A 23,465-nucleotide genomic window follows, 5' to 3' on the forward strand; every position below is an offset into this window, starting at 1 on the left:
GGAAATGAATTAATGACAGAAATTCTTTGCAAAATAAATTTTATATGTTGGCATAAGATTTTATTCATTAAACCATAGCTATAATTATGTCTGTCCCCGTGGACTAAGGCTGGTCCACCCTTTGTAGTAGTATTTGGGTTTGCTTACTATAAGAAGGAAGTTAATGGGAAAAAAATGAATTTATAGGATCAAAAGGAAATTTTACACATTTGTTTAAAGATATTTAAATTTTTTTATGCACCAGCACCATGTGTACTCTCATATTAAGGGAGGAAAAGGTAACTAAAATATTTTTTGTTAAAATAATTCCATCTAATAAATGGAACCCATAAAAACACCAAAAGGGTAGAAATTATAGTGTTATGTTTTCATACAATCAACTTACCTGTCAGATATATACATAGCTAAGACTCCGTCGTCCCCGACAGAAATTCAAATTTCGCGCCACTCGCTACAGGTAGGTCAGGTGATCTACCGGCCTGCCCTGGGCGGCAGGACTAGGAACCATTCCCGTTTTCTACGCATATATTTTTTCTGTCGCCGGTGGTATCAACATCGTTGGCTGCCACTCTTGACTGGAATTCGCTTTTCTAAGCAATTGATCATCTTTTTGTGACTTTGGTGACGTACCTGGATCGTTGTTTTGGCATTCGCTACTGTGGACTGGATTTGGACTTGCTTTTTGATTTTTCTTCAGAATGTCTGATTCAAGTGTTTGTGTGAGAATGTGTGTGAATGTAGGCTGCAAGGTGAGGATACCGAAAGCTTCGGTTGATCCTCACACTGTATGTCGCAAATGTAGGGGTTTTGATTGTTCTATTTCTAACACCTGTCATGAGTGTGAAAGGTTGAATGTTGAGGAATGGAAGACTCTAACTTCTTACTTGAAGAAGTTAGAAAGGGATAGAGTCAGAAGGGCTGCATCTAAGATGGCGGGTAGTTGTACAAGGCCTATTGAGCCTTTGGATAATTCTAACTCTTCTCTTAATTATGATTCTGTATCAGGACCCTCACTGGCCGTACATTCAGATTCGGCATCGGAAATTGCTGAACTGAAGGCTACGCTTCACAGGATGAGATCCGAAATGGCTACCATGAAAGGTAAGGGTTGTGAAAGTGATTTTAGTGAAGTGAGTGTCCCCAGTGTTGTGGAGGGGGCGTCTGACCGTCTGCGACGCTCCCACCCCGGCCTAGACCTCTTCCAAGCTCCCAGCCAGAGGAGAAGGAAAGTCGAAAGCCGTACGGAGGTTGTGGAGAATTCCCCCCGGTCAGTGCGTCCCTTCAGCATGGTGCTGTTTATAGACAGCCTGCTCAGGACCGCTATCGAAAAAAGCGTCCTCAGAGAGTGCTTTCTCTTCGTCCGCTTCTCCCTCTCCTAAACGAGGGTGGAAGGATTCGGACTTGTCCAGGCCCCTGAAAAGGCACTGGAGAGATCCTGGTTTGGATTCAAGCCCAGAACGCTTTTCGGAAGAAGAGCCTCCTTCTATCAAGAAGGCGAAGAGGGTTTCGCCGTCCCATGATGGGGGCAACACGCCTTCGAGGTCTCCCTCTCCCGTTCAAGAAGACGCAGGAGAAGCGTCCAAAAGGATCATTTTGGCGGTACAGGAACAGCTTTCCGCCCTAGTAGGAGTCCTTGCGAAGGATCCTCCTCATAATAAAAGACGTCAGACTGCCGGGTCAAGAAGACTCGTCTTCCTTCTCCCACAGGAGTGAGGCTCCTGTGAGACGTGAGTCTTTTTGAGATCTCAGATAGAGACTCAGGGAAGATCTGGATTCGCCAGACAAATGCATAGCGCCAGCCAAGCGCGAGGCGTCCTAACGACGAGAAGCGTCCTCTAAGAGAGTCAGACAAGCGAGAAACGCATTACAGACGAGAGGATTCTCCCAGATGGGATACGTCTGCCAGATCAGCAGCTTCAGCCGAGCGCGGAGTAACAAACCAGGCGTGAGCATTCATCCAAGCGTGAGGCTCCAGATAAGCATCTGTCACGCAAGGATGGGACTTCAGGAAGACGCGAGACTTCAACAAGGCACGAAGCGTCAGTCAGGCGCGAGACTTTTGAGAGGCGCGAGGCACCAGTCAGGCGCGAGGCGCAGCCAAAGCGCGAACAGAGTCAGTCAGGCGCGAGACGGCCAGACCAAGCGCGAGGATCTTGCCAGGCGCGAGGCGCCAGCTAAGCGCGAGATCAGCCAGGCGCGAGACGCCAGCCAAAGCGCGAGGCGCCAGCCAGGCGCGAGGCGCCAGCCAAGTACGAAGAGCCAGTCAAGCATAGGAGCTCTTTACACTCTCTTAGCCCCTCTCCTATTAGGAGTTTGTCCAGTAGAGAGAATTGTTGGGACAAGAAGACCCGGAACGAGAAGTGGCCTCTCCTACTGATTCCGATTATGGAAGAGGAATCAGAGGACGAGTCTCACGGTAAGGAAGGACTGTCGAACTACAAAAGTCTTGACACTCTCCTTCCTCAGGAATACGGAGATGCGTTGATCCCTGCCGCTCCTCCTTCGCCTCGTTCACTTGTTTTCATGCTCGAAGACTCCGAAATCGTCGGGCTTTCTTGAAGATGAGACCGACGATTTCTAATTAAGAGAGCTCTGCAATCGCTGGATAACTGGATGCTAACTAAGAAAGAGCTAGTAAGGACGGTCTTTTGCATGCCTCCCCCCTAGACTGACCGGCAAGAGGGATTTTGGGATTTTACCAGACTGGGGAGAATATGGGTCTCACTCTCCCAGCTTCAGCTGAAGCTGACTTTTCCAGTCCTGGTAGACGCATCCAGGAGACATAGCCTTCACACGGCTAAGATTAACTTGGGGCCTTTCAGAGTTGGATCATCTCCTCAAGGGACTTTTTCACATTCTAGAAGTCTTTAACTTCTAGATTGGGTCCCCTTGGGGTGATGTCCAAGGAAGGCTCATGCCCCTGAAGGGCTATAACCGGATGTACCTCCTAGCAATTTTGTCATGTATTGACAAGGCGGTGCAAGACGGCTCAGGGGAATTTCTTCCTTATTTGGAGCAGGTCTCTTGAAGAAGAGATCTGTGGTTTAGCGCGTTCTTGACGAAAGCAGTATCACACTCACAAAAGAGCAGCTTTGTTATTCGCCCCTAGGTCCCCTGATTTTCTGTTCCCGTCACAGTTGGTGAAGGATTTTTATTTCCCGATCGCTGACGAGAAAGCGACTCAGGATCTTCTCCTGCAATCGTCCAGGAAGAAGAGACCAGTAATGGTGGGAGAAAAGAAGTGGCGGTCTACTCCTGTTTCGGCCCCTTTCGAGGTGGCCCTCCAACTAGAGTACCGCTAAAAGGGAAAACGACCGAGAAGAGAGGTCAGAGCCTCGTTCCGCCCCTTTAAAAGGGGAAAGTGAAGTGGCGCTCCTCCAAACACCAGTAGGTGCCAGGCTCCGGGGATTTGCGGAAAGCCTGGACTCGCATCGACACAGGATCCTTGGTCGATGTCGGTTTTCAGAAAGGGATATCTCATTCCTTTCCTGGACAAAATCCTCCCCTGACGTCAACTCCGAGGGAATTGTCCGCCAATTACAAGGACCCGGTGTTGAAAGATACTCTTCAACAAATGGTGGATCAGATGTGGGACAAGAGAGCTATAGAATTTGTGCTGGATCAAAGCTCCCCGGGGTTTTACAATCGTCTTTTTCTTGGTTGCGAAAGCCTCGGGGGGATGGAGACCAGTTCTGATGTCAGCGCTCCTGAACAATTTGTTTCAAAAACAGAAGTTCTCCATGGAAACCTCTGCTTCAGTCCCTGGCGGCTCTTCGCCAAGGGGATTGGAGGTGTCTCTGATCTCCAGGACGCATATTTTCACGTCCCGATCCATCCTTCGTCGAAGAAGTACCTCCTTTTCCATGAAGGGGGGGAAGGATCTTCCAATTCAGAGCCTTGTGCTTCGGCCTGTCGACGGCTCCTCAGGTTTTCACGAACCTTTTGAAAAATGTGGCGAGATGGCTTCATCTGAAAGAATCAGTATATCTCTTTACCTAGACGACTGGCTTATCAGAGCAAAGTCAGAGGAACAGTGTTTGGAGGACCTGACTGGTACACTAAACCTTATAAAGACTTAGGATTACTCGTGAACCTCGAGAAGTCCCAACTGATCCCCAGCCAGAACTTGGTCTATCTGGGGATTCGGATGGATTTTCTCGGGGTTTCGATATTTTCCTTTTCTCAAGAGAGACTAGCGAGAGGTTTAGAAAAAGTCTCTCTCTTCCTAAGGAAGGAACGGACTTCGGCGAGGGAATGGCTGAGCCGTTAGGGACCCTTTTCCTCGCTCGACAGTTCTTTCACCTAGGAAGACTTCATCTCCGTCCTCTTCAGTTCTCCTCAGAAGTTCGTGGAACATGAAGACAGGACTCCTCGGTGGACTTTTTTCCCATTCCAGATCTGATAAAACGACTCTATAAGGTGGTTACTCCCACTGAGGGAAAAAAACAAAGGTACTTCCCTGGAATACAGAGCCCAAACCTTTGTTGTTTTCCGACGCGTCGGAAAAAGGTTGGGGAGCAACTTTGGGAAGAGAGAAGTGTCAGGCACTTGGGGGGAATGCTCTTCAAAGGGTCGCTGGCACATAAACTGCAAAGAACTGCTAGCTGTACACCTAGCTCTAAAGAGCTTCGAACCGTTAGTATGCAACAAAATAGTACAAGTGAATGCGGACAATACAACCGTCTTGGCATACATTCGGGAAGCAAGGAGGTACTCCACTCTTATGCCCTTTACGAACTACACGAGAAAACTTCTGTTTGTGGACATCCCAGAGGAACATCTCTCTCTTGACGAGGTTCGTTCAGGGAGTAAGGAACGTACGAGCGGACAGGCTGAGCAGGAGGAACCAGGTCCTTCATACCGAGTGGACCCTCCTCACTCAGAAGTTTGCCTCAAGCTCTGGTCTCTTTGGGGAACTCCTCATGTCGACCTCTTTGCAACGTTGCCTCTCGAGGAGACTGGAAGTCTTCTGTTCAGTGGTAGAAGATCCCAGAGCTCTAGCAGTAGACGCCTTCCTACTAGACTGGTCTCAGGTAGACGTTTACGCATTTCCCCCATTCAAGATTCTGGGGCAAGTACTCAGGAAGTTTGTGACTTCAAAGGGGACAAGAATGACCCTGATAGCCCCCTTTTGGCCAGCTCAAGAATGGTTTCCAGAGGTACTGGAGTGGATAGTAGACTTCCCCAGATCCCTTCCACAAAGGAGGGATCTTCTCAGACAACCACACTTCGAGAGGTTTCATCAAAACCTCCCCGCTCTCGCTCTGACTGCCTTTCGACTATCGAAAGACTTGTCAGAGCGAGAGGCTTTTCTAGTAAAGCAGCAAGCTCAATCGCTAGAGCCCGGAGAACTTCCACTATCCGGGTTTACCAATCCAAGTGGGAAGTTTTTAGAAGGTGGTGTAAGTCAAGAAGTTGTCCTCCTCCAGTACCTCTGTAGCAGAAATAGCTGATTTTTTGTTATTTCTGAGGGAAGAATCGCAGCTCTCCGTAGCCACGATAAAGGGCTATAGAAGTATGCTATCGGCCGTCTTTAGGAATAGAGGCCTAGATTTGGGAAACAATAAGGATCTGCATGATCTGATTAGATCGTTTGAGACCAAGAAGTCTAGAATGACTTCTCCCCCTAACTGGAATCTAGACGTAGTACTGAAGTTCTTGGCTTCAGAGAGATTTGAACCCCTACATTTGGCCTCGTTTCGTGATATAACGAGAAAATGTTTATTCCTTTTGTCACTGGCGACGGCAAAAAGGGTTAGCGAACTGCACGTCCTTAGTGACAAAGTCGGGTTCAATGTAGATTCAGCCATCTGTTCCTTCAAGGAATTATTCTTGGCGAAGAATGAAAATCCTTCGAACCCCTGGCCGAGAAACTTCGAAGTAAAAGGATTATCGGTCTCGTCGGCAGGGAACCGGAGAGGTCTCTTTGCCCAGTAAGGGCATTAAAGTTTTACTTAAAGAAAAAGGAACAGTTGGGAGGTTCTAGACAAGGCCTGTGGTGCTCAGTGAAGGATCCATCAAGACCTATGTCTAAGAATGCATTAGCCTTTTTTGTCAGGAACGTAATTTTGGACGCTCATAAGGCTTGCAAGGACGATTCTTTAAAACTCCTGAGAGTAAGAGCTCATGAAGTGAGAGCAGTGGCGACGTCTCTCTCTTTTCAGAGAAATATGTCGCTGAAGAATATCTTGGAAGCGACATATTGGAGATGTAATTCTGTGTTTGCGGCTCACTATTTGAAGGACGTGCGTGTGACCTATGAAAAATGTTTTTCATTAGGTCCTTTTGTGTCTGCGGGCACAATCCTGGGTACAGGAGCTTACAACAATCCTTAAAAATTTTTTTTTACTACTTAAGTCTAATAGATATGTTCTAGACTTTCTGCTGAACAAGTGCAGTTGCCGCACAAGCGGCCAGTCACTTCAGTTCAGTAAGGAACTCTTGTGATATCTTGTATTAGATAAAAATTTTTTTTTTTGAATTTATTGTGTGCTTGTGCATTGTGGTTTGAGTTACGGTTGTTGCGAAGAGTTGGGGATAACTCTGAGCAATTTTTAATACTAACATGGTGGTTAGGATCAGGTGGTCGGGATTGGTTGTGTGCTCCTTAATAAGGTGTGTTGTCATGTAAGTGGATCAGCACCCATTGACAAAGTCCTTTCAGGCTCTGCCGAGTAAGTGGATAAGACCCCTTCGGCAGACCCACAAGAATTCTTGGCCATAGATCACATATCTCACTAAAGTTTCTTGAGGTGATGCAGACTACGGGGAAAACACCCACGAAGTCTACCACCTATCAGGTAGGAACCAAGGTTTTTATTTTATACCTACAACAGATGTTGTTTACCTGTCTATTCTAGTAGTAGCTGTCTCTTACCCTCCACCGAAGGGTGCCAATCAGCTATGTATATATCTGACAGGTAAGTTGATTGTATGAAAATGATATTGTTATAATACAATAAAGTTTCATACATACTTACCTGGCAGATATATACGATTAGGGCCCACCCAGCCTCCCCGCAAGGAGACAGGTGGAAGAGAAAATATATGAGTAGAAAACGGGAATGGTTCCTAGTCCTGCCGCCCAGGGCAGGCCGGTAGATCACCTGACCTACCTGTAGCGAGTGGCGCGAAATTTGAATTTCTGTCGGGGACGACGGAGTCTTAGCTATGTATATATCTGCCAGGTAAGTATGTATGAAACTTTATTGTATTATAACAATATCATTTTCAAGACAACTGTCTTCCTTAACTGACCGTTGCGGAAGGTATTGTAGGTTTTGCTGAACCTTCCACCTGCACAAAGAGGCTGCCAACTCAGTGGTGATACGTTGGCGGGGTGAGGATCTTATTGAGGATAGGAGGAATGTTATAGACTGTTATGTCAGTTTGAATTCCACAGTGTAATCTAGGAAGCAGTATGCTTTTGCAATGGCATTTAATTTGCTTTTGGGAAGCCATTTCAAAGGATGTTTCATCTTCATTATGGGTTGGTTGCTTGTCTCAAGTTTTTTACCTCAAGAATCCTATATCAGCACTGTTGTTGAGAACATGGAATTTTTCCGGGTATGAAATTTGATTGGTCATGAGTACTGCATATAGAAATACTGTAGATGGGTAGAATGTACATTTGACTTTAGTCTTGACATTCGCCCAGTTTTAAATTGTGGTCCTTGTTCCCAATAGAGTATGTAGTAAGAGCATGAAGTACACTCAGATTTTGTAGTCGTAAACTTCCATAACTATATACGTATTGCTTGATACTGGAACACATCTATGATTGGAAAACTGAGGTATGAAGTAATATACTTCTCTGTGTTGTGTGGGAGAAAATCAGAGCTTTTTTTTTTTTATTTACTACATGAAGACCAGTACTATACTATAAACTATAAATAATCAAATATGTACTATTGTGAGATCTTATTCCAAAAACCCTACCTTCGACTAGTATACTGAGAGTTCATTTGTTGAAGTGAACCACAAATCCCATAGTTGCGGGAATACTTTAGTTATTGGGTGCTAGATAATGACGTAGTGGTTTCAATACTGAACTGTAATACAGGCAGTCCCCGGGTTACATTGGGGACTCTGTTCCAGACAGGGTGCTCTAAGCCGAAAGTCACATTAACCAGAATCATCATAATTATAATGGGAATAAGTAGCACTTAACAGCAGTTACAGTGCCGTAAATCTGGGTTACAGCGCCGTAAATCCACTTACAGCACTGAAAAATTGTGGTTAACAGTGCCATGAAGCAAACGCTCTAAGTCCAGAATGACGCAACCCGAACATGACGTAACTCGGGGACTGCCTGTAATTACAGCCCCTCAGTGTTGGATGTTTTTCTTAATGCATACACTACGTATCACACTACAGTATACATGACATATAAAACAGGGTTGCTGTACTATTTGAATGAAAATATACTACACAATTGAAATATGGAAGTTTATTTTTTTGTATTGTGGTCATATGGTTGATGTTTATCTAACTTCTTGAACTTGCTTCCAACCTATAAAGTAGTAGGGGTTCTATTTATTCATATATGTATATTTTCTTTTTGCAGGAGGTCGCAATCAAATTGGAAGCCATGAAAGCTAGGCATCCACAACTTCTGTATGAGAGTAAAGTTTACAAGATTCTCCAAGGAGGAGTTGGTATTCCCCACATAAGGTACAGTAACGGGATGTGTCGTATGCTACTGCTGCTAATATACCTAATCTGTATGGTCATAGATCTAGTTTGTATTTGAGAGTTCAAGAAGGTTGATGATGCTACAGTGATTGTTTTTGGATGGTTGGAATGTGAGGTTTTTTACTCGTGATTGTGCAACATGGGTTCAATGTAACTTTTGACTTTCAAAAATTAACAGCACTATAAAAAAAGTGGTGGGTGTAAAATGTTTGTGATAAGCATATTACAGTACAGTCTCTCTCTCTCTCTCTCTCTCTCTCTCTCTCTCTCTCTCTCTCTCTCTCTCTCTCTCTCTCTCTCTCTCTCTCTCTCTCTCTGTGTCTCAAGTAATGATTATATTTGCCATGAACTTGTCTAGCAAGCTTCCATAGAGAAGCAGTGAACTGAACATGTAAAACAGTAAGTAGTAACAAATATATAATTAAAGTTATGATTAGTAAAAATAATCAAACTACAAACAACTAACTTTTTCCCGTAAATAGGAGTTTTCATCAACAAACGGCAACATTTCTACAGTTTTAGGGTATAAGGAAAACTTTTTACTTTATAAACAGAACTCCGCAGTTCAATACAAGATAGTTGTAGTGTAACAAATCGTAACCAACTAATAAGTTACATTTCACTATATTTTTATAGCTTGATTTTGACAACTTTTCACAAAAGCTCTGTAAACCAGAGAAAAGTTTAGGAAATAATGCCCATTTGTTGAATTCTAAGAGCTCAGCAATATGATTGAAAGCCGTAACTAATCAAAATCATAAACAACAAAAAGGACTGTGGTTAATGAAAAAAAAAAAAAAAAATCGGCTGTAGTGACAAAAGAACATTAAGAGAAAGTACTAAGACCTGATACTTTACAGTTGGCACTGTATGACCTATTCAACGTGCTTCTTCACTCAAATGGGCATTTGTTTTGAGAGTAAAAATAAAAATACTGGCACTTATTTCCGGCATGTGATGTGTGTATCCATTTAGCTCCAGTATATGACTCCCCACACCATACTGGTCTCTAATCTCATTAAGGCAACAGCTTTTGACTACCGGGTCAGTGCAACCAGAAACTAATGTTTAGTCTCATGCTCTCTTATGTCTTGAACCTACCTTTTGTCACTTACTCATACGACTCTCAAACAATATACAGGAGAATGTACTGAATACAAAGAATCAGCTATTTACATTGGTTTGAGGAAAAGTTTTTTAAAATTCTGTATACTATACTCTGTTTTTTTCCATCTGTCCATCCGTCTGTGGTGTTTTCGCATGGTAACACTGCGTCCCGGGCTTTAAATAGTTACACTATGTGTAAGTTTTAGGTAAATAAAAGGATATCTGGGGGTACATTTTCAACTGCAAAGTGTTTTAATAATTTACTGTATGCAAATTACACGGTTAATATTCGAAATAAGATATTATTTAAAGCCCTGGACGCAGTGTTACCATGCGCAAACACCACAGGCAGATGGACAGATGGAAAAAAACAGAGTATGACAGATGGAAAAAAATAGAGTATAGTAGTTATGCTTTCCTAATTACACCCAGAAGTTTTTGTATTTCATATTATGATCCTCATTAATATATTCACCGTTACTTCAGTTGTTCTCCATGCGTTAAATAAGAAATGTTTAGATAATTTCATATTCAGTATTATGACATCTATTATGGACACAACCGAAGCCAGGTATTGATTCCGCTGCAGCAATATTGATTTAGTAATTTAGACCAGTATGGATCTAATTAGTCAGTACCCCCCAATGATGTGTGGGAGAACAATGTATCATGCTCAGGGAAGAGGTTCTTTCATGTTCACTTTGAAACCTTTTCAATGGGAGTATGAGGATTAGTGAAATGAAATTTTTAGTGCATAGAAATGTAGGTTGTCAGTGTTTGGAAATAAAGAGAGGCTTGTTACCTTGAAGCTAAATATTTGTAAGCAATAGCCAGGGTTGTAATTCTTAAAGCAGAGCTTTTGGATTAAAAAAAAAAAAAAAAAAAAAAAAAAAAACTTGAACATTGAGTAGTATGCTTTCCATTTAAGAGTACGACATACCTAACTCGTAAAAATGCTTCATGGGAGTGTGTGGCTGTCAATCTGTTGGGCAGTTTCACTGTTATATTGGAAAGGGTTACAATGATGTCTTATGATTAGTGAGAAATTTTAATAGATCAAAGGAAACTCAGAAAATTTGTATTTTTGTTCATGAAACTTACCTGTCAGATATATATATAGCTGTATTTTTCCGAATCCGACAGAAATTTTAAACACTTACGACACACACAGTGGGAGTCAGGTGGTTAGTACCCAATTCCCCGCCGCTGGGAGGCGGGTATCAGGAATCATTCCCATTTTCTATTCATAATTTTTCTGTCGCCGGTGCTGGAAACACCTGTTTGCAGCACCTCCGTCCAGATTTTTGGAAACTTACTAGCTACTTGAGTATCCCTTTTGGTTTTTCTTTGGTATCTGAATTGGATCGGTGGCTTGGCACACGTTGACTTTGGTTTGATTTGAATTTGGTATTGAATTTTCTTTGATCAAGATGTCAGGGTCTAGTTCTACTAGCGCTAGATTTTGTTCGATGGCTGAATGTAGAGGTAGGCTACTGAAAGCTTCAGTAGACCCACATTCTGTTTGTAAAGTTTGCAGGGGGAATGAATGTACGTTTGAAAGTCGTTGTAAGGAGTGTGAAAGACTAACAGAGTCGGAATGGAAGGCGTATGAAACCTATCTTAAGAAACTTGAGCGAGATAGGTTAAGGAGGTCTTCCTCCAGGAGTGTTTCAGGTAGGCAAGATTTAAATTATTCTCCTGCTAACCCTCCTTCTGTAGATTATGCTCCTACCCCTGTAGTGTTGCCTCCGGCCCCTGAGACAGTGTCGGTAGAAGGTAATACGTTATCGCTAATTCTTGAATCGATTCGTAACTTAGAATCAAAAGTGTTAGCTCTGGAGAGCAAAAGTGAAGAGAAGTGCAGTGAAAGTGCCCCTTGTGTAGTGGAGGGTGCGTCAGATCGGCCTCCTCATTTCGCCTCTAGACCTAGACCTCTGCTTGACTCCCAGATTACGGGGAGAGAGCATGTCGAAAGTCGAAGGAGGGTTTACGAGGAACCCCCACCGATCTGGCGTGCCTTCGGCAGCTTCTGACGAACATACCCGCCCCAGACTGCCAAGGAGCGTGCGCGTGCACGTCTTCTCAAGGAGTGCTTTTCTTCTCTGAAGCTTCCTCCCCGCGCAAGGGGTGGAGCTCTCATACCGCATCACGTCCGCTGAAAAGGACGGCTCGCGTTCGGGACGCTTCACGTCCAAGTTGTTCTCCGGAACTTTGCTCGTCGCCTGATAGTCGTTTGCTGCTTTTCCTCCGCAGAAAAGAAGCGTAAGGATTCTTCGGAGGCGGAGTCTTCCCTAGATGTTTCTTCGAGCGCCGCAGTCGCTCTAAGGTGCGTGAAGCGGCGGTTCCTGGGAGTAGCAAGAAGGCGTCCCCTCGCCGCTCTCCTGCTCACAGGATCAGCCCCTCCCCAGAAAAGGAGGCTTCACCTACAAGCAAGATTCTTCAGTCTCTTCAGCAGCAACTTCGAGATGTTTTTCCTTCGAGAAAGACTGCTCCAACGTTCGCCGTAAGGATGACAACCTTCCTGTGAAGAGGTCGAGGCGTTCTCCCTCTCCCTCCTCCTCGCTCGTCTCTCTCTCCGTTTGAGTCTCCCTCTAGAGTTAGTTCTGCTCCCCAGCAACTTTCTAGAGGAGGCGAGAAATTCGTTTCTCGCTCTCGTGAAGCGGTGTTTCGCTGATACCGAAACTGGTGGATAAGAAGCGAGTTTCTTTAGATGCAGAACGCGCTTCTGTGAAAGTCAAAACGCGCTTAGTACGCCGAACGTGACTCGGTGCAAGTTTCGCGAGCGCATTGGACGCTCAGCGAGTGTTAGTGGACGCTCGGCGCGCACCAGTGGACGCTCGGCGCGCATCAGTGGACGCTCGGCGAGCATCAGTGGACGCTGGCGGCGCGCACCAGTGGGACACTCAGCGCGCACAAGTGGACGCCAGGTGTACACCTGTGGCGTTTGAGCGCGCTTCTGTCGGCGCCAGTAGATTGGCTTCGGACGCAAAACGCGCGCCTACGGACGTCAGTTTTCCACTTCCGCAAGCACAAGCGGAGGCGGGAACTCTTCCTGTTCGCCGTTCTTTCTCTTTTGAGAAAGCTCGGGACTCTTCTTTTACTTCCTCCGACTTCTCCAGTGTCTGAAAGAGGAAGTTAGTGACGCTTTCGTCGAAGTGGACGAAGAACAGCAGTTGGCTCCAGGTTTCGACGGACTACAAGGTTTTGACTCGTTTACTTCAGTCAGTCTTTGCAGACACCTTCCAACCTGAAGCTCCACGTACTCCTCCCTCTCAGTTTTCGTCTTCCAAAGCTGCTAAGATCTCGGGCTTTGTGAGAATGAAGAAGTCGCTTTCTACGAAGCAAGCTTTTAGAAAGGTCCATGATTGGAGGGAAAGAGGAAAGCTTCAGGCAAGACTTCTTTCGCTTTACCCACCTTCAAGACTTGGTGGCAAAGCTGGTATGTGGTATGAGACGGGAGAAAACGTCGGAGTTAAGCTTCCAGCCTCAGCTCAAGGAGACTTTGGTAGCATCGTAGACGCCACCAGAAGATCTTTTTTGTCTTCCTCGAAGGTCTCGTGGACACATACGCGTTAGACTTTCAACCTTAAAGGCCTCTTCAGACACTAGAGGTTTTTTTAATTTTCTTGACTGGTGCCTGGGGGTATTGGATGCCAGGTCCAGGAGTTCTGATTCCATCACTCTGGGGGACTGTCCAGTGTATTGTCTTGCATGGACAAGGCCGTCAGGGATGGTTCTGAGGAATTGGCTGCTCATTTCAGCACGGGACTGCTTAAGAAAAGAGCACTTTTTTGCAATTTTACTGCAAAGTCGGTCTCACCAGCGCAAAAAGCGGATCTTCTTTTCGCTCCTTTCTCAGAACATCTCTTCCCCCAGTCTATGGTAAAGGACATAGCTGCCAGTCTCCAGGAGAAAGCAACTCAAGACCTTCTGGCACAGTCTTCTAGGAAGCCTGCTACTTCTTCGTCTTCTGGGTCCTCTGCTTTGAAGAAGTCGAAGCCCTTTCGACGCTTCTTCCTCGAAGCCAGCCCCTCGAGGAAGAGGCTCTTTCAGAGGCAAGACTCCCGCTCCTTCCAAGAGCAAGAGAGTTAGAGGGAAGTCCTTCAGACACCGGTAGGAGCCAGACTTCTACATTTCGCGGAAGCTTGGGAAGAGAGAGTGCCGACGCTTGGTCTCTGGACATCGTCAGGAAGGGGTACAGAATTCCTTTCCTGTTGTTACCCCCGCTGTCTTCGACACCAAAGGATTTGTCTCCGTCGTATCAGGGAGAAAGAAAAGCAGAAAGTGCTTCACGATCTACTAGATCAAACATGATCGAGAAGCAGGCAGTGGAACAAGTCCTCGACCGGAGTTCTCCGGGGTTCTACAAACCGTCTGTTCCTAGTGCCAGAAGCAGTCAGGGGGTGGCGCCCCGTTCTGGATGTCAGCAGTCTGAATCGCTTCGTTACCAAGCAGAAGTTCAAGATGGAGACACCTCAATCCGTGCTTGCAGCTTTAAGAGGATTGGATGGTCTCGTTAGACCTTCAGGACGCATACTTTCACGTCCCCATCCATCCCCGTTCAAGGAAATACCTGCGGTTTGTCCTGAAAGAAGATTTTGTTTTCCAATTCAGGGCACTCTGCTTCGGTCTCAGCACGGCGCCGATGGTGTTCACCGTTCTTATGAAGAACGTTGCGAGGTGGCTCCATCTTGCGGAAATAAGGATCTGCTCTCTACCTAGACGACTGGCTGATCGAGCCTCATCGCCAGACAGGTGTCTGAAGGACCTGCACACGACTCTAGTCGTTAGCGAAGTCCCTGGGACTTCTGGTGAATCTCGAGAAGTCGCATCTGACCCCTTCTCAATCCTTAGTCTATCTGGGGATTCAGATGGACTCAGTGGCTTTTCGGGCTGCTTTTCCGTCCCAGGGGCGACAACTTCAATGCCTGGACAAAGTGTCGGCCCTTTCTGGGGAAGGAAACATGCTCGGTGAGGGAATGGATGAGTCTGCTGGGGACCATTTCCTCACTGGAGAAGTTTGTTTCTCATGGGAAGGTTGCACCTCCGACCACTTCAGTTCTTCCTCTCAAGCAATGGTCACGCAAACAGGATCTAGAAGAGGTCTTGGTTTTGACGGAAGAAGTGAAAAAGCACCTCAAATGGTGGTTGGATCCAAAGAAGCTTGCGGAAGGTCTTTCGCTCAAGCTTCGGAACCCCGACCTAGTGTTGTTCTCCGACCGCGTCCTCCACGGGTTGGGGAGCAAACACTGGGAGGGAGAGAAGTGTCAGGCACCTGGAGAGGGGAACAGGTGTCCTGGCACATCAATCTAAAAGACTCTCAGCGGTTTACCTCGCTCTGAGGTTCTTCGAGGAGGAAGTCTCCAGCAAAGTTGGTTCAGATAAACTCGGACAACACCACAGCCTTGGCATACCTCAGGAAACAGGGGGGAACTCACTCTCATTCTCTGTTCGTCATCGCGAGGAATATCCTGATGTGGGCGAAGGCGCAAAACGTCACGTTCTTTGACAAGGTTGTGCAGGCGTGGGAAAAACGTGCGAGCGGACCCTTCTCAGTCGGCAAGGACAGCTTCTGCCGACGGAATGGACCCTTCATCAGGAAGTATGCCAGGCGCTATGGAAGCTGTGGGGACGTCCTCATGTGGACGTTTTTCGCAACTTCCCGAACGAAGAGACTTCCGCTGTATGCTCCCCAGTTCTGGACCCGGGAGCAGTGGCAGTAGACGCCCTCCTACTGTGGAATTGGTCGGACTAGACGTTTACGCTTTTCCCCCCATTCAAAATACTCGGGGAAGTAATAAGAGGAAGTTCGCTGCATCAGAAGGAGCGAGAATGACACTCATCGCCCCCTTCTGGCCAGCGGCCGACTGGTTTCACGGAGGTGATGTCCTTCCTAATAGACTTTCCGAGGACTCTGCACCTAATGAAAAAAGATCTACTCAGACAGCCCCACTTCGAGAGGTACCACAAAAACCTCCCCGCTCTGAGTCTGACTGCGTTCAGACTATCAAGAAGTTGGCCAGAGCGAGGGGTTTTTCAAGACCTGTGGCAACGGCGATTGCCACCGCAAGGAGGCCCTCCTCAATCGCAGTTTACCAATCAAAGTGGGCTGTCTTTAGAAGTTGGTGCAGAAGGAAGGGCATTTCCTCCACCTCAACCTCTGTGAGCCAGATAGCAGATTTCCTTCTTCACCTTAGGAAAGAAGCGAAACTAGCCGTTCCCACGATTAAAGGCTACAGAAGCGTGCTTTCTGTGGCTCTTCAGACTAGAGGACTCGACACTTAGCGAATGATAAAGACATTCATGATCTCATTAGATCATTTGAGACTGTGAAAGTTCTCCAACCTAAGGTACATCGTGGAACTTAGACGTGGTACTGAAGTTCCTCATGTCGAGTCAATTTGAACCGCTCCATTTAGCCTCGCTTAGGAATCTTACTAAGAAGACTATTTTCCTAACCGCTCTGGCGACGGCGAAGAGGGTTAGCGAAATTCAAGTCATAAGCAAGCATATTGGGTTCAAGGATCATAGTGCAGTTTGTTCCTTAAGTCCTACGTTCTTGGCAAAGAACGAGAACCCTTCCAACCCTTGGCCGAGAACGTTCGAGATCAAGGGGTTGTCGGAGCTAGTGGGACCTGAAGCTGAGAGAGTCCTGTGTCCTGTCAGGGCTCTCAAGTTTTATTTGCAGAGAACCAGAGCATGCAGAGGTTCTTCGGAGAACTTGTGGTGCTCTGTGAAAAAACCAGATCTTCCGATGTCGAAGAATGCACTGGCGTTCTTCTTAAGAAGTACGGTTAAGGAACGCCCATGAAAAGTGTGGTGTTTTGTGAAAGTGACATGGAGCTTCTGAAAGTGAAAGCCCACGAGTTGAGGGCTATTGCTACTTCGGTGGCGTTTCACAAAAATATGGCAATCAAAGACATTTGAGCGCCACTTATTGGCGAAGCAATTCGGTGTTCGCTTCACACTACCTGCGGGAGGTGAAAGCAACATACGAAAATTGTTACTCGCTCGGACCATACGTCGCTGCAGACACTGTTTTGGGGGCAGGAGGTAGCGCTCATCCTATCCTTTAATGGTTTAGGGGAGTTTTTAGCTTGTGTTATGGTTGTGGGGTTGACCGCCTGCGGCGGATCTCCCTTCCATTAGCTTAGTCTATGTGGGATACTTTTGGTAGGCTACGCCAGGTGGTTTTGGTTTTTACTTCGTTGCCCTCATTGTATGGTCAATGGTCTAGTCACGTCGTGGTCTCGCCCCTGTTGACAGATCATCTGGAGTGCACCAGCTATATAGGTCTCTACCTCGCTGGCAACTCTAGTAGCACAAGCAGACTTACGCGGCAGTAACCACGAAGTCAGCTATGCTAACAGGTAAGGAATCAAGATATCAATTATCTGCATATATATGTTTCCTAAAATCTTCTATTCTGTCTACTCCCACCACCAAAGGTGGGATTCAGCTATATATATATCTGACAGGTAAGTTTCATGAACAAAATGATATTGTAATGATACAATTAAGTTTGTTCATACTTACCTGGCAGATATATATAATCAAGTACCCACCCACCTCCCCTCAGGAGACAGTGGAAATAAAAAATTATGAATAGAAAATGGGAATGATTCCTGATACCCGCCTCCCAGCGGCGGGAATGGGTACTAACCACCTGACTCCCACTGCGTGTGTCGTAAGTGTTTAAATTTCTGTCGGATTCGGAAAAATACAGCTATATATATATCTGCCAGGTAAGTATGAACAAACTTAATTGTATCATTACAATATCATTTTTTTCTATTAGAACCATTTAAATACTGCCTGCAAGCACCCACTTAAAATCACTTCATTCAGCATTGTGTTCATCCCTTTGAAGCTGTTGCTTTTGTTAAAATATTGCATCACTGATGTTTCATCTTAACTTTATTCTTTTATCTGAACATTTCCTTATAAAGCATTATCAAAATTAATTACTACTACTATAAATTATTTGAAGTATTTAAAATTTACTTTTGTAGATTTCATGTGACTGTTACATGCTCTTGCAAACAGTGGTCGTACATGGGTTCAGTTGTGCTGGGAATTTAACCCTTAGGGGGAAAGAGACGATTTTTTATTGGCAAAATCTTGTTTATAAAAAATAGAAATCTCTATAAACTGGTCATACAGAATAGAGATTAAAAGGTAATCTTGAAAGTTGAGGGAAGAAAAACAGGCACAATAAATATAGCAACTATTTGCATTGTTAACAGAAATTTGCCAAGGAGAATGCAGTTCTCACATGATTGGTCACTGAAAGCAAATTTAATGTAGTGCAGGGGAAGTTGGAAGTGGCTATCAAGTGCCCACTTCAACCATATGACTATTGCATCATTTTGATGTATCAAATATCTCTCTCTCTCTCTCTCTCTCTCTCTCTCTCATACTATCATGGGTTTTAAGGAAACACACACGGTTTCCTCTCATCTTGGTCATGAACAGATTGGTATATGTATGTTTGCAGAAGAGTGAAATAGTACTTTGGTAGAGAGGATTTAGGGATTTGAATCTGAGACAGATGTGAAAGTGAGTTGAAGTGAAATGTTGATGATACCGTATTAGAATATGAAAGTCATGTAGGAGGCAGTAGAATTTTGCTTTGAGGATGGGAGCGGTGAGTAGTCAGATATATGTAATTAGTATGCTTCTGCAAGAGCTTTAAATTGTAAGCATATTTTGTATAATAGAAATTATTATTGATATATAAGAAAGTACCCTACACATTTCAACCTTAGCTTGTATGCAAAGTTTAAAGACCAGGAAATATCAGATCAAAACTGCCCTGTCATTTGAAAAAAAAGAATTACGTACCTGAACAGGTATTATGGTAATTTTTTTAAAGATTTGGTTGGGGAGATTTGTCATGGATAGGAGTTTGTCATCGTGAATTCAAGTCAAGTTCAGGTATTGAAGCCAAAGTCCTTTGCATGACTGATGGCAAGTTGGTGTTCAATAGAAATGTTGAAACTAGTGATCTTGTTAAAGAAAGTCCTCTATTCTAGGATTAAAAATAACTTGACTCAAGAGAAAATTTTGAAATTTCTCATTACATAAACTCTAATGCATTGTAAGTTGTAGTTTTTGTAATATAATGTTTTACTTTTTTTCCAGATGGTTTGGGCAAGAACAACAGTATAACATATTAGTTATGGACTTATTGGGACCATCTTTGGAAGATCTCTTCAATTTTTGTAGTCGTCGGTTCACCATGAAGACTGTATTAATGTTAGCAGACCAGATGATTGGCCGTATAGAATTTATTCATAACAAGAACTTCATTCATAGAGATATTAAGCCAGGTAGGTTGTACTATTACCCTTTGCAGACATTAGGAATTAGTATTTACAGAGTATAATTTACTGTTTCTTGAGTGGCTGCTTTAGAAAAGAAAACTACATTTTTGTCACCCTGCCTTTTCTCAAGGTTTTAGGCATACGGGCTTTGTCCTGGACCACATTAAGTGTGATCTTCATTAGCTTCTTTCTCATACCATCCAAGTTGGTCATATTATAGATTAGACCTTGCTAGTTACCCTTTCATCAGGAAGGGCTATTAACTTGGTCTCTAGTATTTACTTTCTGTCACCAAGCCTTTCACCCATATTAAATACCACCAGGTGTCACAGTCTCACTTGGCCTTTATGTGATAAATTTGAGGTTGACTGAGATTTAGGACAATTACTTTAGTTTCCTGTTTCCAATAAGGAGGTTATACATCAGTTTAGATTTGTATACTGCTAAGTAAATTATAGGTTGGACTTGGAGCTGTAATAATGTTTCATCATATTCAAGGGAAAGTGAATACTCTTGATAATAAATCCATGGTCATATGTCCCGTCTATCCCGGCAATCATATAAATGTGCTAGAGGGGACCTAAAGAATGATTCTTAGCCAAATTGTGGAACTACTGAACCCCAGGAATTTATTCTTGTTAAAGAAGTCATATGTTTCTAAAATGTTTTATAGTAAATGGGACTTGACATAAAAATTGTCTGGCCTGGTAAATATGAAAAAATATTATAAAGAGGATTCTGTTTTCATATTTGAAGCTAAAGACACATAATTTTACATTAGGGTGGAGTAATTAAGTGTTGACAAAATATTAATATCCTACTGTACTACTGTATCTTATTTCAAGGCCTGCAGTCATGTTGCTATCAAAGATATAAACTGAAGTCCAAGATCAAATAACCTTTGGAACATCAGCTTGTGTATACTACTCTCAAAATTAAAAGTTTTTGAGAGATGACCCAAAAGGGACATCGTGAAAATGAAGGAGAAATTGGTTAGTGATCTTATATCCATAGTAGAGTTCTAGCATTCTTCTTATCCTCTTCTAGCCATAGAAACAAATAAAGGCACATTAAGAATTCATCTCTTGAAGAAGGTAGGCTGATTTGTACAAAATTATGCTTTTCATGTGTGTTTGTCAAATTATATAATAGGATATACTGAAACTGTTTACCAGACACTTGAAGGACGGTGCAACACCATTTTCATAAAGTAAACCAGATTCTAACAAGCATACTTGAATGCCCTTTTTGCAGTCGAGTTGTCAAGAGTTTGAGGCCAGTGCGGAAGATTTGGATAATCAGGATTCATGAACTGTTGATTATACCTTGTCAACAAGTTTGTCAGTAGGGACAGGTGAAGTTTATAAGGGTATGATATGGACTTCTGTGACATCTTCCATATTTATGATTATGTACAGTGTTGGCAATTATGAAAAATCTTTTTTCAGATAATTTCCTTATGGGTATTGGTCGCCATTGCAACAAGCTGTTCCTCATTGATTTTGGTTTGGCGAAGAAGTACAGGGATAAACCGATCAAGAGCGCACATACCGTATCGAGAAGATAAAAACCTCACTGTACTGCTCGTTATGCATCTATCAATGCACATCTGGGTATAGAGCAAAGGTAAAATATGGTCTTCACTGTTAAAATGTGTAGAGAAGATTGGCCCTGATGTTTTGTGGTAACATTTAGCAATGATAGGTTGTTGAAGCCCTTGGATAATACAATACTTAGAATTTCAAGTTCATATTGCTCTCCAGAGTGTTTTCTGGTTCTTGGAAATCTTATTAGAATTTTTTCAATGCTCCTGCCCCCATTTTTTTTTTTAACTTGCAATTACAAGTTTCGACTTTTGTATATTTACAGTCGGCGAGATGACATGGAGTCACTTGGCTATGTATTGATGTACTTCAATCGAGGATCCTTGCCCTGGCAAGGTCTTAAGGCTGCCACTAAAAAACAGAAGTATGAGAAAATTAGTGAAAAGAAAATGTCCACTCCTGTTGAGTCTCTCTGCAAGGTAAGTAAGAGTTTGTCAGTAGGTATTTGAAATAGGAAATTTTCTGTTTGAATTTCTTAACAGTAAGAATCAGATATTGGACTTTGCAAGTTAATGAACCCAAACAGCTGAATTCTCTAGTACCAAAAGTACGTATTTTGATAAAAAAAATTCAGTTCAAAAATTATTTAGTATAATATTCCATTATGTTAGAAAATATGGTTACGAATTAACATGTAAATTTATTATGATAGCAATTTAACCATAGTAAACTAAATATTGTAACTTAGTTAATATTATATAAATATAGATTAGTTTTAACAAGACCAAAGAGTCACATTTCTAGAATTTCAAGCATCGGCCAAAAGCTTTTGTTCGTAGATGAGAGGTACGAGTTGTGACAAGGTATACGTAAAGAAGGTAGACAGCTTCGTCGGAAGTAACCAATTTAAATTTAAAAGGAGGAAAGCAGTGCATCAGGAGCCTAAGGAGAGGTATACTGATACTGGTAAAGAACCTGTAGTACCATCTACAGTATGCCATGCCCATGTTAACATCTTGCAGGCTTTTTTTTTATTTAATTTATTTTTTTTTCTTTGGAGAAGTAGCAGCCTTTGGTGGTTTGGGGTGTTCAATAACTGAAAATGTCCTTTATCAGATTTCTGTATTAGGGTAGGTGAAGCTTTTGCTAATATCAGATGTCATTAATTAACACTTTTAAAGTAATTAGTAAGTACCTACTGTAAAGAATTAGAAGGTAACTTGGTCCTTTATAAACCTTGCACATTCCAAATTAATGTGGGTGAACACTCATTCCTGGATTAAGAAATGATACACAAGCTGACCACAGAAATTGAGTGTACACTTACTAGTAGATTAGGTGGTTTTACTTGTGATCTTTAGTGTGAAAGTAACCATTACTGCTTTGAATTTCTTTTGAAATATTTGAACCATATTTTTCTGTAGGGCTTCCCTGCTGAGTTTGCTATGTATCTCAACTATTGCCGAGGATTACGATTTGATGAGGCTCCAGACTACATGTACCTGCGTCAGTTGTTCCGATATGTTCCGCACACTCCATCACCAGTACGACTACACTTTTGACTGGACGATGCTGAAGCAAAAGGCAGCGTCCACTGCGGCAGCAGCTGGAACCACTCCCCAACCTGCAGCGACCCAAGGGACACAGAAACAACTCTGAGGGCTTGGATGAAGGTGATTGGAAGAGAAGGTTTGTTTACAGTATATTTCTGTACTTTAAGTGTGTGAATTTTTCTCTTTCAGAGTTAGTTTCCTACCCTTTCCCTGTGACAGATATTCGTTTTTCTTCTTTTTTTCTGCATTTACTTGGGTTCATTCCTTGAATGATACACCTTTTTTACATTTAAAGGCATTTTAAACACAATTTGCATCATTAGACTTTATTTCAGTGCTTGTAATACTCGCTAGAGTGCATAGATACCAACAGATTAAAACTGGAATGAACTCATAGCTGTTATGTATTGTGCATTAGTTGAGAAGTTTCAGAGTTACTTTTTCACATTAATCATAATTTACTAGGATAGAAAGCCAGCGCCACTTATGTGGCATAAATATCATAGCAATAATATATTATTAGGAAGGAAATTGATGGTTTTATGAATTACTCTGGTTAAAAATTTATGGATTTTGATTACTTAAAGATAAAATACAGTGGAACGTCAGTTTTCGTATGAATCCTTTTTTATACTTTTTCTGATGGAATTTTCGGATTTCGTACACTAGGAAACGCTCCTTCCAGGGCCCACCACATGACTAGAACCTCATACATTGCCCAAACAAAAAGCATCCTGTGTTTCTCATGACCCATTCTGCTTGTGTTCATGTTTTGCCCTTTTTTGTGCTTTTTTTATTTGAGTGACTACTAAATTAAGCCATCATGGGGACAAAGAAAGTCTTTTAAGTAGTAGCTCTCATGTAAAAAAAAAGGGTAAGAAACACTAGAATTTAAGAAAGACCTTGTAGCAAAGTGTTAGCGGGTGTTGCATGCCAATCTCTGTGAGAAAATGCCCTACATCAAACTCTGTTGTGAATTTAAGGCCAGCAGAGGCTGGTTTGATAAATTCAGAAAGCGAACAGGCATACATGATGTGCATACTTCGTTGAATAAGGACATGTTTGCAAAGTAGAGTTATGTAAAAAAATTTGTGGAGAATTATCATCCCAACAAGATGTTGTAAGCCGTATCTCCAACATCTTTAATGACATTGCCATGTTTAACTTTAGGCAAATTTTAAAGAAATGCCAGAAACAAATGTCTCTGGAGTGTGTTGATGTGTGACAGGGGTCCAGTGACT

At 43.1% G+C, this 23,465-nt stretch overlaps 1 pseudogene; it reads left to right on the forward strand.

The window, feature by feature from the left end:
• LOC135200966 (casein kinase I-like) overlaps window positions 1–23,465 on the forward strand; it is a 123,366-nt pseudogene that overhangs the window by 98,159 nt on the left and 1,742 nt on the right.

This window comes from Macrobrachium nipponense, chromosome 27 (genome assembly GCF_015104395.2).
Source record: "Macrobrachium nipponense isolate FS-2020 chromosome 27, ASM1510439v2, whole genome shotgun sequence".
Classification (NCBI taxonomy): domain Eukaryota; kingdom Metazoa; phylum Arthropoda; class Malacostraca; order Decapoda; family Palaemonidae; genus Macrobrachium; species Macrobrachium nipponense.